We start from the raw sequence: 16,755 nt of genomic DNA, 5'->3' as shown, positions 1-16,755 counted from the left end.
GGCGGGTGCCTTGGGGACAACTGACCAGGCTTAACCCCATCTAGGGTCAGGGAAAGGTTCCTGGAGGAAGCTGTGACCCCCAAAGATACTTCCTCAGTCCTCAGCGTCCCTTTTGTTCACGAACTTACTTCTAAATAGGTCTCAGTCTACGGGCCTAGGTTGGCTGCCAGGGCACATACCTCCAGACAGCCTCTTCCTGGGGGCCACATTGTCACCTGGGCCACAGTGAGAAGCCCCTGGCACCACTCTGTGTGGATGACATGGGACCATGCCCAAGGTACGCTGGTGGGCAGATGGTTTCTGTCCACTGCTCTGTGTTTATGTTAATTGCAGATATTTCTAATGTATTGTGTTACTCCATCCATCTTTGTGAACGGTCCGTCTTGTAAAATTCTTTTGATGATGTTATTTTTTCTTGCCTAGCTTCATCATCTGCAATTATTTATAATATCATTCTTTGTTTCAAACACTGGGTATAAACATTGTTGTAACAGTTCTTCGATGGGGTTCATATAATTTTTACAATTGCTTTGAAATGCTTCAATAGCCAAAGGGGGAGGAGTTTGTCATTTGTTACGGAAAAATACAGCCCAAAGTGCTCTCTGCCCTTGCTGAAAGGTCCTCCTCTGTCAGGGTGGCTTCCGGGAGAGGCTGGCCTTGTCAGGGGTGGTCCCTCCCAGAAAGCGGGGCAGCCTTGCAGGGTCGGGGTTTGGCAGCAGCTAGCTGGCTGCTGGATTAGGTTTCAGTCGCCTTCCCCATAGACATTGGGGCAAGATCCACAAAGGCCACTGTCAGGGTAACATGCCAGTGAGAAAGACGGATGGCTTGTTTTAATTTTTATTGGGATTTTCTGAAACCTCAACTTTCACCCCTCACCTCTTTTAAACTCTTTTCTCCCAACTCTGTTTTCTAGAGTCTCCTTGGCTGACTGGCGTGCTGTGTGGGACAGAGCCCAGTGGAATACCCAGGGCTGCCTGGGGCGAGTCCAACCTTGCCTTGAGGTCACTGGGGCTATCCTGATAAAGCCAGCTTCAGTCCTCTTGGTCCAGGGACAGCCAGCCTGTGGTAGAAGTCAGCTGTTGGAGAAGGGCCAGCCTGCATTTGGGCAGCAGCTGGCCTGGTGTTTGGGGGAACAGAGAGAGGGTGACCGGAGGCTTCTGCCCCTGTGCCTGCTCTCCTGTACTCACTGGGCATTCCCAGGGGCTCCCAGGGGCAATCTGCCAGCCCCTCTAAACCACCAGTACCAGCATCCTCCTCAAACACACTTCAGATCCTGGCCTCCTCTGACCAAACACCCTCAGTGGTTCCCCAGTACCTGGTAGTGAGCCCCGGCCAGGCCATCTCCCAGCTTCATACCAAGTCCCCTTGCCTCACTCTGTGCCTCCAGGTAGCTAGGTGTGCCAACCTGCCTGCCTTCCTTGGATGGTGCCAGGCCCTTGGGATGTAGGGGTGCACAGACCTGTGAGCCCCCTGTCCTTAGAAGGCTCACAGATGGTCCTTGAGTCTAGCAAAGGGTGATTCATCCTTCAGGCTCTAAGAAGCCCCCCAATTCTTAGTTTTCTCCTGCAGTGTCTCAGACAGACCTCCTCCACAGCCCTGGCCAGTAGTGGGTGATGGAGCTGACTACTTGTGACATAGCCATGCTGCCTGGGAACTGAGTGGCTGAGGACAGGCCCTGAGTCTGGGCTCTGGGTTCAGGACTTACCACAGGGCCATTTGTAGAGGGATTTGCATTGGGTGGAAGAGAGAGGGTCTTGATGCCTTGGGACTAGAGCTGTGAATCTGAGGTGGATAAACGGCCATCTTTGCAGGTCTTCCTACTTGCACAGGGCTGGGGAACACGAAGTTTACAGCAGGGGTATTCGAAGTTCAGAATCCAAGAGGGACTCAGACCTCAGGCTGGGAGCCCAGGTGGGGAATTCCGACAGGCATCCATAAACACGCCTGGCTGTAAACTACACCCTCCTCTACTATACCTGCTTCTTTTAATTCTCTTTACAGAAACCTGAATATGGCAAAATGGTTGACATCACTAGTTACCAAAGAAATGCAAATAAAAATATCAAGATGCCATTTTCCATGCATCAACTTAGCCAGAATAAATAGCAGAGGGTCAGCCTATGCCAGTGACACGGTGGAAAAATAGATGCCTTCAGACAGTGCTGATGGGAGTACAAAATGATGTGATACTTTTGGAAATCACTTTCCCAGGAGCTTTCAAGAAGTTGAACTTTTTAAATGTTTAGAGTATTTTCTTTTTAAAAATAAGAACGCAACTTCTGATAATATTTAGAGAAGGTTGATACACAAAGATGTTCCCAGCAATGCTATTTATGATAGAGAGAAGCTAGAAACACCTAAGCAAAAGGTGCTGTGGTTCAGCCTTGGGGGACGACTGACACAGCTCAGGTTTGCTGTGCACCAGCTGTGTGCTGGGAACGGTGCTAATGTAGGTGCTTTCACATCTCACTGCACTTGTAGGTCTCACAGCCCCCAGGCAGGGCACATTCTTATCTCCAGATGAGGAACTAAGGCCTGGAGGGGTCCAGTCACTCACCCAAGGTTATCAATCTGGTAAGTAGTGGACTGGGGTTTGAACCAAGCTCTGTCTGAGGCCAGAGCCAAGCTCTCAACACTACCCCACTCAATCTTCCCTGAAGACTACAGTGTAACATAGAAAAGGAGAAAAAAAGTTGTATAATTATAGTAACTGAAAAGAATCAAACACAAAATTGTATATACCATAACCTCTAGGCTACATAAAAAGAAACCCATGAAGAGGAAAGAAGAAGAAAAGGAAAAATATTAATGATGGGATTAGAGGAGACATTGTATTTTTCTGTAACATGCAAATTTCATTGAATGAGATTATATTACTCTTGGTTATAAAGAAAGTTTGTGATTTTTTCAAACCACATAAAACATGTCATTTGGAAGGAGATGCCTGGCGTCAGGCCTTGACCCCTGTGTGGGAAGGTGCCCCTGCTCGGACAGAAAGAAGCCTTCTTTCCCCAAGTGACAGTAAACATGTGTCAGTCAGCAGGGTGAGGGTCCCACCAAATCCTTGGGTCCAGAACAATCACCTGTTCCTGCCACAGGTTCTCAGGGGAATTCTCTCCCATTTCCCGAGAACCACGGCTATGCCCACTCTGCTGAGACTTCTGAGACCTGAGCAGGCCACTGGAAAATCCCGACATCCTTTGCCTTCACACATGAGTGGGCTAGGGCTGATGAGAATGAACGACCTGATCCTTGCCACTAGATCGAGCACTGTGATCCGGAAAAGGGAAGGTTGTACAGCTGAAGGGACAGGGCTCCTTCCTAGCCCGCCATGTGTGCACCATGGGGCTTCCTGCGAGGGGCCCTATGACACAGGGACATCAGCCAGGACCCTCAGCCTAGAAAGGCTCACCTCTGGGGGAGGCTCCTAGGGAGACAGGTGAGAGGCCACAGCAATCCAGAGGTTTCAGGAAAAGAGGCGGGCCCAGGATGCTAAGGGGGTCCTGCAGAAGGTACCGCGCACTACACTGAGGCTGAGCGGAAGCCAGCGGTGAAAGGAAGGCCATGCCAGCAGTGAGAACAGCCTGGCACAATCACTTGGCACATCTGCTAGTAGCAAACATCTGTCACTTCACTTCTGCTACTTCTTGCAACAGCCCCTGGCTTTCCTTGGGGTGCAGAGGTAGAAGCAGGGTCCACCTTTGGAGCCAGGAGCAGCCATGACCTCAGCTGTCTGGTGCATGCACCCAGCCCTGGCACTGTTTTGGGATGGGTATGGAGCTCCAGTACTTTGGTGGGACTACTAGGAGAGAGACTCTTTCTCACTAAGTTTGCAGCTGGGAAGGCCATCTGTGGGAGGGCCTGGCTAGGGGCAGCCACAGAGTTAAGGCTTCAGTAGTCTATTCTTCAATCCCACCTGGCTCAGTGCAGGGTGATGGTCCGGAGCACCACAGGGGCATGCTCACACATGGCCCTGCAGGAGACAGACAAGGGCAGAGGTGGCATCTGCGCAGAGCCCAGAGGATCCAGCACAGGCAGCAGAAGGAAGGACAGCTGCCATGGGCCCGTACAGGGCTGAAGAGTAGCATGGGGATAGAGGGACAGAGTGCAGGAGTGGCAGGGTAGGCAGGTGAGTGGCTGAATGGGAAGAAGCTAAATATAACTAATGAGCCGAACTCTGCTCTGGAAAAGAGGGGATGGTCACGGCAGCCCCCACGACAAGTGGGTCTGTGCCCGCAGTAAGGGGGGTTATAGGCCAGGGCCTAGTAAAGCAGGAGCTATGAGGACTGGCAGATGCATGTGTTCACAGTCAGGTGCTGGCAAGGGTTATCTGAGAGTCAGGACATTTACCGGTCCCCAGAGACACACCGACATGAACTTCTGGTCTCATCCTATGCTTCATTCCCAAGTGACAGCCTACAACCTCCATGCACAGAAAAGGAAAGAAACTCACACTTACTGAACGTTTACTAGAAGCCAGGCACTTTATGTATATTTTCTCACTTACCCATCTCAACCCTGAAGGCAAGAAAGGCTCCCCTCCTTCATACAGGAAAACTGAGATCCGGGGCATTACCATAACAACCCCAGCAGTGGGGTCAAGCCGAAATTGGAACTTCTGGAATTTCCAGTTGTTGGGCCCTAAGCTCAGGCCACATAGAGCAGATGGACAAGAGGGTAAACTGTCAGAGTGGGGAGCAGAGGGGTAAGAGCAAGGGCTGCAGTCAGATAGCCTGGGTTCCAATCTCCATGCTGGAACTCAACAGCTGTGTGACTTTGAGCATGTTCCTTTGCCTCTCTGTGCTTCTAAATGGCAATTTCAGTAACTCTAATTATGATGGCATCTTCTGTCAGGTTTGTTGTGAAAATGAAATGATATTAGTACATGCAAAATACAGAATAGTACACGGCACACACTAACTATATCATTGTTTTCCATACATTTATTTCTAACACTGATCACTGAGTCACAAACACTGAAAAAATTCACCTGGTTTTGACCAACTTTTGTCATTATGCATTTATTGAGCCCCTACTACTGCCTTTATTCAGTGTGCATTTATTGAGCCCCTACTACTGTCAAGCAGTGTGGTGGGCTCTCCCTGAGCATCCCCCCCTCCCCCACCTGCTAGTGAAACTACAGGCATCTATGTGAGAGTGAGGCAGTACCTACTGACGGAATGGTTCAAATTCAAAGCCTGATGCATGAGAAGGCATGCGAAAGTTCAAAGATGACTTCGTGAGCTGCGTGACCATAGAGAAGGGCCAGTGTGAGTCAGGTGACTAAGGGAAGACGCAGCATAAGCTGAGTGTGCAGTGTGCCACGTCTCAGAGACTCACATGAACAATGCTGCCACGGACTACATGTCTTCTCTGAGCCAGGCTTTGAGCCAGGCCCTTCACACATGCCCCAAGCTGCTGTTCTCTCAGCCACCTCATGGGGAGCGATCACTGGTCCCCTCCTTCAGACCACACTGAAGCCCAGAGAGGCGGCGTGGCTGCTCCAGGGGTCACAGCTGCTAGTGAACGGGCAGAGGTAAACTCTGACTCCTGACCCTGAGCTCTTTCTGCCCGCACAAAGTGACACCTGAAGAAGTCCTGGGAGGAGTCCACTGTAGTGTCACAGAAGTGGGGAGCCTGTGGGTGGCTCCCCTCTCCCCCCCCACCCCCGATTTGTAAGCTTTCTCTCTAATGTAACCATGCAACTTTTATAATGAGTGAGAAGTGGGTTAAGATAAACACGTGACACACGGGTCTTTCTTGTTCCCTACCTCCATCCAGAAGTGACTGACCCCACAGATAGGCCGTCGAATGAGCAGCTGGGAGTCAGACAGACGGCTCTACATGAGAGCTCCCTGGGGCTGTGCAGGCAGCAACTCAGACTGTTGAGCCCTAAGTAAACAAACATCAGGCCACAGAAGCCCTGGTCCCTAACTCAGTAGCAGGCAGCAGCAGCACATTCAGCAAAGGGCCAGGCCCCCTGTGAGCCACGGACAGGAGCTGTCTGAGCAAGACAATGGCCACCCACAGCTGACCAAGTGCCATCTAAACTCAGCAGGGTCTGTGGCCTGGTGAGAAGGGCCCGTGGGAGGGGGAGGGCAAGAGTGAAGTGAGCCCAGAGCCTACCTAGAGCAGCAGCAGCAAACCCTGGGTGAGCACTGACCTCCCCATCGGAATGCCAGGTTCTCTCTACCAGCCTGTCCTGCCTGGCTCCAGGTATCCCGGACTTCTACACTCTGCTGGGGTCCAAACCTGTATCCCCCTCCACTGCCGAGCTACATGACTTGTGCAGGGCCTCACTGAGACATCTGTACGGTGGAGACCATGTGAGGCACTGGTTACAAAATCCTCTGCCTTGGGTGGTTCTAGAATGGCTCCTATGGGTGCAGTGACCAGTGTTACTGCTGTGATGATCACTGCCTCACCTCATCTTCTTCAGTGTACCCCATCAGGGAAGAAGCACAGGGGAGACTCAGAGGTGGATGGAGCAGAACCTAAGGCAGCAGCAGCAAACCCTGAGTGAGCACTGACCGCACCAGGCACAATTTTAGGTGCCTGTGTGGATAACTTGTCTCCTCCCAACCGCAGTCTCTCTAGGAGGGCTGCTATGCCGTGTGGCCCTAGAGGCAGAGGGTAAGGCCTGAGCAAGTGATTTACGAGTAACGTGTGGACAGTTCCCAGCGCTGAGGGCTGTGGGAGAACTACATAATGTAATTTAGGGACGGCATTGAGGAGAGTCTGGCACGCAGCAAGGGCTGAACACTGGCCAGCAGCAAGGGCTGAAGCAGTCCGTGCTTGACCTTGCCCTCCTGCTTCAGGGTCTCCTGTGTTCCAGCATTTGGCTGGGGAGAGATTTTCCTTGGCCAGCCATCCTACCCCTTGTTAATAACTATAACGACAAGGCTCTATGAACACGTGACATGTTTCTGTTAAGGTGAATTCTCTAGTGCGGGAAAACTGATGCACGTGAGGTCCCTGTTCCTCGCACATGTCTTTGGTGGCCTGGAGGTGGGGGGCATGACTAGCTTCAGTCCAGGGCGGTAGGTATTAAGACACAAGAGCTGGCAGAACTGCACAAGCCAACATTGTTCCGCAAGAGGATGTGGGGTGGCTCTGGTTTCTGGGACTTTCTTTCAGATATTTAAGACTGCTGGTCAGTGGTTATACATTAAGGCTTTCTGGAGAGAGTACTTAGCCAATCACAAAAGTGTCACCACTGCCTGAAACATTGAAACAAATACTCAGTTTGCTCTGATGACTTTATTTAGGCAGCATAAATTATATGAAAAATACAAATTTTCCCTAAAATCACAAACTGGTAAAAAATTTAAAAGCTTAGGAGATTTATAACAAAGAGAAGTATTTCCCAAAGACGTTTCACTCAGCTTGTAAGAATCCAGGTAATGGTGCTGTGCTCCTAGCACACATCAGGCTGCAAAAAGCCTCTCGCACCCCTAAGGCTGCTGAGTTAGATATCGGGGACCTCCCACCACCCCAGTGCCAGGAGAACATCCCAGGACACGAGGCCTCAGGGATGAAGCAGACACAGTGCTGTGCATCGCCTGTCTCAGGGCAGCGCTGGAGTAACCTGAGGTCTCCCTGGGACCTGCCTTGCTGGCCATGTGGCACCCAGAGGAGGCCTGACGTAGAGGCTCTTTGAGAAGCCCTTCCTCACCGCAGCCCACCCAGGCCAGCTCTCCAGCGCCCACTGCCCCAGCCTCGGGGCCTCATTTCCACCACCTCCTATCAGCTGCCAGGTAGAGCTTTCTGACCAGGCCCCTCCCTGCATACAGGCTCTGCAGCTTCCCCCTCTGCTTAGACTGGTGGTTCTCAACTGCGGCCATTCAGCCTTCCAGGGAAATCTCCAGAGAAGTCTTTTGTGGTCACAATTAGAAAGGGGGTCTGGGGGTGTGTTACTGGCACCCAGAGAGCACAGGCCAACCCGCAGTGCACAAGGAATGACCCAGCCCCAAATGTCGGTGGGGCTGAGGCTGATGAACTGACCTGACAAAGGCCAGATGCCAAGCATGGGGGTTCAGGGCCTCAGGCCCGAGGCCTGGAATTGAAGATGAACAGTAGGAGGATCCCTAGGGGCTCAGCTGTGGTTGATTCCATGTAAGCTTTATTTAGAAGAAAAAGTTCCACTGCTTTAAAAAAAGTTCCAAAACCACCATTTTAAACACACCAAACTAAGTTAGTTAGTAACATAAAGAACATTTAGAACAATGTCATACATATTATAGTAAGCAATAAATATGCTGCCCTCTTTCTAGCCTCTGTGTAAGAGACCGTTTTCCCTGTCCTGAATGCCTTTCTTCCCTTCCTTTACCTGGGAAAACCCCGCACCTTCAAGGCCAGCTCAAGCCTTACTGTGCCCTACTCCACTCTGGAAGGGAGTGGCTATGCATCCTCCCTGTCCACATGGCCCATAGCGTGCTACCATGGTGTTGGTTACTTTCCGTAGTCATCTCCAACAGGCTGTGCCCCCTGGGGAGGGGCGGGCACCAATTATCTGTGTGTTCAGGTCTGACTTGAGCAAGGGCGAGGGGGGTTGGCAAGGAGACAGATAAAGGGATAGAGAGAACTCTGAAGATTTTGGGAAATAGTAGCTCTTCCTTCCAGACCCCGGCTTAGCCCCATGCAGCTTTGGGGAGGGGGTGGACACCCCTGAACTGGGGCCCATAGAGCCAGCTCTACCTCCCTGCTGCCAGACCAGGGCCTTAACCATGTGTTGCAAAGGAACCTCACAGTGCCCTCCCCCAAGTAGGCCACAGAGGCCTCACATGTGGGCACACCTGCCTCATGCATGGGCACAGCTGCCCTGCACTCTCTTCACACCAGCTATCTTTGGTCCACAGGCTGTCTCCATCTCCTCATTGACCCCGCTAACAATCACCTTAACCAGTGATCAAACTTACATGACCCATGATGGGCAAATGGACATAGCATGCATCCCAAGTGATGCACTAAAGACACAAGATTACCTCTGTGGGGTTCCTTCTACATATGCACACCAGAACCTAGTCACAAAGAAACACCAGACAAACCCCAAGAGCACATCTGGAAAACAACCCACCTAGAGTCCAAAGATGTCAGCATCGTGAAACTAAGAGACATGACAACCAAATGCAGGGACAACTGGGGAAATAAAAATGGACTGTACCTTGGGTCATATCATGTCGATGTTAAATTTCTCAAATGATAATAGTATGGTGATCATAGAAGAGAATGCCCTAAACCTTAGGGGGCACATGCTGAAGTATGCAGATGTAACTGAGTTCCACAGCTAACATTTAAATAGTTCAGCACATACACAGAAAGCAAATGTGATAAAGATATTAACAATGTGAAATCTAGGTTCAATAAACTATTCTTTCAACTTTTCTGTACCATTGAAGTTTTTCAAAAAGTTGGAAGGAAAAACCCTCAAAATAACTCATCTTACAGATGAGGAAACCAAGGCTCACAAAGGTTAAAATTCTAGCCAGGATTCCACCGCAGGTCTGGCTGACTCCGAAGCTCTTGTTCTTTGAAGGTATCCTGCTTTCAACCTCCCAGAAAATGCCAAGCAGCACAACCCCAGCCCTGCCAACATCTTTCAATAAAAGTCAATTTTCAGCTGGCTAAGAATTACGATGAAATCCTGAGGACAGGCTGCCCAAGAATCCTCTCCAAACAGAGTCTACAGTTGTGACTGGGTGGGTGGGTGCAGAGAATACATTTTAAAGAAAATCAGTTTTATGTCAAACCCTGGAGGGAACATGCCCAGGGCCTGTTTATGGGAACACAACACCACCCACAACCTCAGGGCTCCTGCGGGCCCTCACTATGGCACCCAGATGAGTCTTAATTCTCTTTGCTGGGTTTTCCAGAAGCTGAATGATGCCCACGAGAGAGACCCACTTCCCACTGGGGCCTCTGGGTCCACTGGACCAGTCATCTGCTCCTCGGAGCCTTGGTGTGCCCTTCAGAGCAAAGGAGGAGGGCTGCAGCAACAGGAGGAGGCGGCACGTCAAGGACCTGGCACCAGCAGGCCAGGCACAGTGGCCCACATTTGAGAACTGGAAGATTTCATGCAAAAATCCAGTTTCCTAGTCTCTCTTGAAAAACTGGAGATCTGATCACACTGTCACCATCTTGCTGCCCCAAACACCCACAATGGAAGTGAGTGGTAGCTGCCCATTAGGATGGGGTGGCCCGAGCCAGCCCCCTGCCTGGAGGGGTCTCTGCCCTTTCAGGTGCCAGCACACAGCAGGCAGATCACGGCATCTTCATATAGCAGCCTGTTACAGGCCCTCCAACAGCTTCTCTCTGCACTTAGAGAGTCAAACATCTTCCCTTGGCTTACCAGGCCCCCCATGGTAGCCCCTGACAGTCCAAAACCCCCGGATCTGCAGGCTCCCTGGGCCCGGCTGTCCCTGATGGGTGCTGATCTTTTCTGCCTCAGAGCTCTGCTCAGACTCCTCCTCTTCCTGGGACACTCCCTCACCTCTGAGTGTCCGACTCGCCCTCCAGGGCCCAGTGCAAGACCAATGCCTGGGTTCTGCTATAAACTCTCCTGGCACCTCACATTCCTACACAGCTTGATGTGGCTTGCCAAAATGCAAATCTTGTAGGCAGGTGGTCTGCTTACCGCCTGTCTTCCCAACTGCTAGGGGCTGAATTGTGTCTCCCCTCAATTCCATGTTGAAGTCCTAACCTCCTGTACCTCAGATGTGGCTGTATTTGGAGACAGAGCCTTTCAAGAGGTAATTAGGTGAAATGTGGTCACTATAAGAAGAGGAGATAAAGACACACACACACACACACACACACACACACACACACACACACACACGGAAGACCAGCTGAAGACACAGGGAGAAGATGGCCATCTACAAGTCAAGGAGAGAGGCCTCAGGAGAAACCTCAGTGGACACATGCTACCCCAGGTGAGGATGGATGTCTGGTGAGCAAAAACAATGCATGGCCCAGCCACCATTTTTGGAGCCCCTGTCCTGGGTCAGAGACTGCAGGCAGGGATTATGTGATCTCACCTAACTTCCTCTCTGGAAATCAGAATTATTCATCCCATGTTAGCACTGAGGGGCTACAGCTCGGAGTGGGAAATGGCCTGTGGCAGTGAAGGGCCTGCCACCTGACTCTGGAGGCCAGTCCCTGTGCTGAGCCAGGAGACCCTCCAAGGAACTGGGCTAATGCCCCCTGCAGTCCTGGCTTAGCCTGCCCACCCTCCTAACAATGCCAGGCACTGAGAGCCAGTGATGCAGTAGGGGAGGTGCTGCCCTGCTGAGCGCTGAGGCTAATGCAGTGCCCAGGATTCTCTCTGCACAGCCAGCATCCAGGACCTCCCTCCCTGGCCTGGACTCCATTTCCCCTGGCACATCAAGAGCCCAATAAACAGCTGATGAAAGCCAGGTGCATGGAGGCCCGGGCTGCCCCTGAGTCTGGGACACAAAGGTGATACTGTCTATCCCCTGTTTTGGTGCAAGGGCTGTGAAGTGGTCTGCCTGAACCTGAGAACCATTAAAGGGCTGGAAGGGCTCTGACAGAAGAACCACCTGGCAGCACCTCGGTGCCCCTCACTTCTGGTGGCCACTCTGCGGTGCTCCTGGGGAGGAAGAGGCAGAAAGAGACTCTGGGTAATTACTAGTTGGGCAGCCATGAGGAAGGGGCCTCAGTTTCTTCACCTGCAGAATGGGACAAGTGGAGTAAACAGAGGCCCTCCCTGCCTTCCCAGCTCAGGCCTTCTTGGCAACGCTGTGGGCCAGAGAGGAGTGCCAGGCACACCTCTACAGAGGAAGGGTCTGGTTTGGGCTTGAAGAATGGTATGGGCAGCAGAGGGAGAAATGGGGCCCCAGGAAAAGGCAAAGTGAGAATTCCCACGTCCATGGTTCAGGTGCAAGAAATGGATCTCAGTGCAGGCGACAGGGGCCTGGACCTGCACTCCCCATCCCATGGCCTTTCCCACTGGCCACATGTGTCTAGACCAGTGGTCACCAACCTTTCGGACCTCACCGACCACCAGTGGTCCGTGGACCATCGGTTGGCAACCACTGTTCTAGAAAACATCACATCTCTAATTCCAGCCTTCTCCACACGCCTCTTCTCCTCTTCCTTTCCAATCCCTACTTGAACAGCACCTCCTCTGGGAAGTCTGCCCTGACTCTTCCTCAAAGTGGTCACTGTCCCCACTTCATTCTTGACCCTGTGCCCCTATGGACACCCACTGTGCTGACTGCGAATTGCTGGTCTGTGACTTCGTCTCCCACAGGGAGGTGCCTTGGGGCAGAACACTGTCAGAATCATTTTGGCATTCCCAGTCCTGAGCCTGGAGTTTGCTAAGTTGGATGGACTGGTGCCCTTTAAACACAACTTTAAAGGACTAGAGCAGGGGTGGGCAAACTTTTTGACTCGAGGGCCACAATGGGTTCTTAAACTGGACCGGAGGGCCGGAACAAAAGCATGGATGGAGTGTTTGTGTGAACTAATATAAATTCAAAGTAAATATCAACACTAATAAAAGAGAAAAATGGTAATTGGCGTACGAGCTACCCTTTTCATTGGCTAATCAGGGCTATATGCAAATTAACTGCCAACTAAGATTGGCAGTTAACTGCCAACAACATGGCGGTTAATTTGCATATGTAGGCACAATGCAGGGAGGCGAAAGGGAAAGCAGGAAGAAGCCCCCTGCCACTGACAGTGATTGGAAACCCAGGGGGGAGCTAAGAGCTGGGGGGCAGGGCAAAGGCGGCCCTGGGGCCGCCTTTGCCCTGCCCCCCAGCCATGATCGGAGAATCAGGTGCCTTTTCCGCCCTGGCCAGTGATAGCAGGAAGTAGGGGTGGAGCCAGCGATGGGAGCTGGGCACGGTCGAAGCTGGCAGTCCCAGGAGCTAGGGGCCCCTTGCCTGGGCCTAAAGCGAAGCCCACGATCGTGGGGCCGCTGCAGCTGCGGGTCCCCGCTGCCTGGGCCGGACGCCTCAGCCAGAGGCATCCTGCAGGGGCAGGGGCGGAGCCCGCGCGATCGCAGCACCCCCCCCCCCCCCCCCCCGCTGCCACTGCAGGTTCCCGCTTCCTGGGCCGGACGCCTAGGCCAGAGGCGTCAGGCCTGGGCAAGGGGCCGATCCTGCGATTGGAGGGTGATGGGGGTCAATGCCTGAGGGCTCCCAGTATGTGAGAGGGGGCAGGCTGGGCTGAGGGACACTCCCCCCCCCCCCACACACACACCCAGTGCACGAATTTCGTGCACCGGGCCCCTAGTCATTACATAAAAGGGTACAGTCTTTTTTTTCCAATAGTTTTATTCATTTCAAACGGGCCGTAGTTTGCCCACGGCTGGACTAGAGTCTTGTTCTAAAGAACTGTTATCAGGAGACAGCTGTGCTGAGGAAGGCCAATGACCCTGGTGCCTGCCTGAGTGGGATGAAGTTCTAGGGAGGCCCACAGCACACCCACCAAGCACCAGGCTTTTTGGCCCCCACAGGCCTAGGTTCATCCATTTGTCCATTCCAGTCTGTTCCAGTGAATTCCATTTATTCATTGTGCAGGCAACATTTCCTATTCCAGGGGAGCCACCCCCTTTGGCTTGGCAAACCGTGACCGGGATGGTACACTGAGCCCTAGAGCCCTGACCCTGGGGCAGAAGCTGCAGCCAGGAGGCCCAGGGGTCCTCCTCAGAACACCCTGCAGAGGCGAGCAGGTGGTGGCTCTCCTGATGTCCAGCCACGCTCCCAGGGGCCACGCGGCAGCCTCCTGTCCCATCAACAGCGACCTCACAGACCTTCTGCTCAAGGGCCTGCCCAGCAGCTCTCTTGGCACCTCTTCTCATACACAGCCCAAGGGACAGAGCTTACCAGTTGCCCTCTGTGGGAGAAACCAAGGCTGAGGGAAGTCTCAGGCAGATGTTTCGGGTTCAAATTCCAGCTCTAATGCTTACTAGTATGGAACATGGGCAAGTCACTGCTTATCCTCCAAGCCACAGTTTCCTCCTCTGTGATGTGGGGATACTTACTCCAAGTGCTGAGGTATAAGTAACAGCCAGCCTTTCTGGGAGCTTCCTAGAGCCCTTCTCTGACTGTGGCCATGACTCCTCAGTGTTGGCTCCTTCTGAAGAGCAGGAAACAGAAGTTCCTTCTGGGTTCTTACTACAAGTACAATTCTATAGATTTCTCTTTCCCTCATCCGCCTAGAGTCCATTAAGTTGTGATTAGCAATTATTAAAAGATTATTAATGATCACCAAAATTTGATGACTCTAAATGAAAATGAGCAGGACCCATGTCAGGTTTTGATTGAGAATTTTTTTTTTTTTTTTTACATTTTCTACAGTAAGCCTTTATTAATTAATGAGAAAACATGTTTCTAGGAAATGTAAGAACTCAACTCCAATGCAACTCCACTCAGAAAACTTCTAGACATTCCAACTCATACTCAAATAATCCCATATATCTCCTCATCAAGACTTGGGGGATCTTTGATAACAAGCACTTACTAGTAGATCTCTTCAATCCTGCATTTCCCAATTCCCTAAGGGCCCGCCCCAGAGCCCAGGGTGACCAATCCAGTCCAGGAAGACTGCATGCACAACAAAAAGAGTACACTCACCTAGTTTAAAAACAACCAAGATGCTTTGCCCTGAATTTTAAGCAGCACATGTGACCTGGTCCATTCTGGTTTCAAGTTCAAAGGCATCAGGCCGGTCCTGTGGGTTAGCAGCTAACATATCTTTCAAGAGCTGCTTGATCCCCTCAGACATGGAAGTCCTGCGTTTCTGGGGGATGTGCAACTCCATCTTTGGATTTTCTAGCAGCGCCTCACCCACAGGGACGATCTCGGTCCCCTGTTTGATATAGGTCCCCAGGAGCTCCTTCTTGGTCTCAGAGTCAATGAAAGTGATTCTTTCTATCATTGCCCAGATGATAATGCCCAGGGCAAAGATGTCAGCCTTGGCTGTGTAGTGTCCCTCCCAGACTTCAGGGGCCATGTAGAAGTCTGAGCCGCAGGCTGAGGACAGCCAGTACTTATTCACATTCACATTTTTGTTGTTCTGATTACCCTCTTTGCCTCGGGGGGCTAGCCCAGCACAGACCTTGCTTAGTCCAAAGTCTGCCACCTTGAGGATGGGGGTGCCAGACCTCTCCGTGATAAGGATGTTGTCTGGCTTTAGGTCCCTGTGCACGTTGTGGACTCTCAGCAAGTGGAGTGGGGGGGGGGGGTGCCATGGATATGATGAGGCTGTTGCTGTGGCCGCCAATGGCTGTGGATCTCAATCCCTGCTGCTCTGGCTTTTCTAAGGTGAGTGTCTGCCCGCAGTTCTGTGACCTGGTCAGATTCATTTGCTGTGACTTGTGTGGTCACTGATGAGGGGCAGTGGTGCCCATCACACCAGTGGTACTTGGGGCCTAGAGTTTTCCAGCGACAAGGCTGTAAGCTGTGTGTGTACTGTTGGCCATCCCCACCGGCGTGCTAAAGTAGACCACACACAACCCTCCCCAAATTGGCAGGTTCTGGAGCACCTTGTATGAGATGGATCCCCTGCTATGAATCTGGGCTCCTCAAAAAGCTTGCTGCATCCTATCAAGGCACACATAACAGCCCACTGGGTCATTTTAGGGTTAGGAGACTGTTTCAGAAGACGAAAGTGCATGCATATGTTTGCCTTCACTCCTAGAGTCAATAAGCAGGGATTCATAGTGACAAGTCCATTCATCCTCTCACTCTGCCCTTCTCTGGTTAGATGTCGTCAAAGAAGTTCTTTCCCCTGCACAGTGGATGTGCAGGGCTGGCAGGGGCTGCTGTCCAGCCCACCATCCAGGCTGCCTCTCATAGTGGGAGCTGGTGCCTGAGGCACTGACACAGAATGGAGGGTGGGAGCAGCAGGACAGCGTTGGCCAGGTGAGCTACAGAAGCCCAGGCCACTGTGCTTTATCAACCGCTCAGCAGGGGGGCATCTCCCACCATGTGTGTGCCCCATGGTGCCAAGCCCCCGAAGCCTGACGGCTCTCAAAGGGCCAACTGGGGAGGCAGATGCTGCACACCCAGAAAGACCCTGGGCAAGGTGCCTCCCCTCTGTTCCCCAGGCCCCACCTTGAGATGCAGATAACAAGACCCAGCTCTGACATAAAGCACCTGGCACCGAAGCAGCACTCAGGAAGCAGAGATGGGATGACACAGCAGGAGTCAGGCTGGTCTGGAGGAACCTCACCTCCACCTGGCAAAGTCCTCCAACTATTCTCTCCACCTGCAATGTTACCCAGAGGGCTCCTAACTCATCTCACAGGGCCTCCCAGCCTCGCGGAGGCAACTTTGAAGGGAGCAGTTATATAAATGTGGGCTTTTCAACCTTGAGGTCCCCTAAGTCTTTCTGGGAAGGCTCCTTGGGTGACAGAATGGGACATCCTTTAAGCCACTCTTATTTCCAAGAGTGTCTTCTGGGGAAGCAATGGGCCTAAGTGTCAGGACCCTGTCTCGTAGGCCTGCATCTACAGTGCCATAAAACACTGTTTGCATCTTACATGTCAGCTTCCACTTCTGAATATGAGGTCCAAGTGTCCTTCCTGAAATTCAGGAGTCACAAGTCACTACAGGCCAAACCCAGCCGAAGGCATGTTTTGTTTGGTTCAGACAACTTTAGTTTTTAATCAGGAAATTTTACATAAAAGTTAAATCAGGTAAAATTCTATCCCTGGGCCTATATTTCATATAACAGGAGTTGGCTGGATCCAAGTAGCTCTCCAGGTCCCTACAGTCCCCACCA

General features: G+C 51.9%; 1 protein-coding gene across 3 annotated transcripts in view; it reads right to left on the bottom strand.

Annotated features, from left to right (window-relative positions):
* EEFSEC (eukaryotic elongation factor, selenocysteine-tRNA specific) overlaps nucleotides 1-16,755 on the bottom strand; it is a 247,626-nt gene that overhangs the window by 17,138 nt on the left and 213,733 nt on the right. The gene's annotated exons all lie outside the window — the stretch shown is intronic.

Source organism: Myotis daubentonii, chromosome 8 (genome assembly GCF_963259705.1).
Source record: "Myotis daubentonii chromosome 8, mMyoDau2.1, whole genome shotgun sequence".
NCBI classification, from domain to species: Eukaryota; Metazoa; Chordata; class Mammalia; order Chiroptera; family Vespertilionidae; genus Myotis; species Myotis daubentonii.
This window is presented reverse-complemented; position numbering and strand designations above follow the sequence as displayed.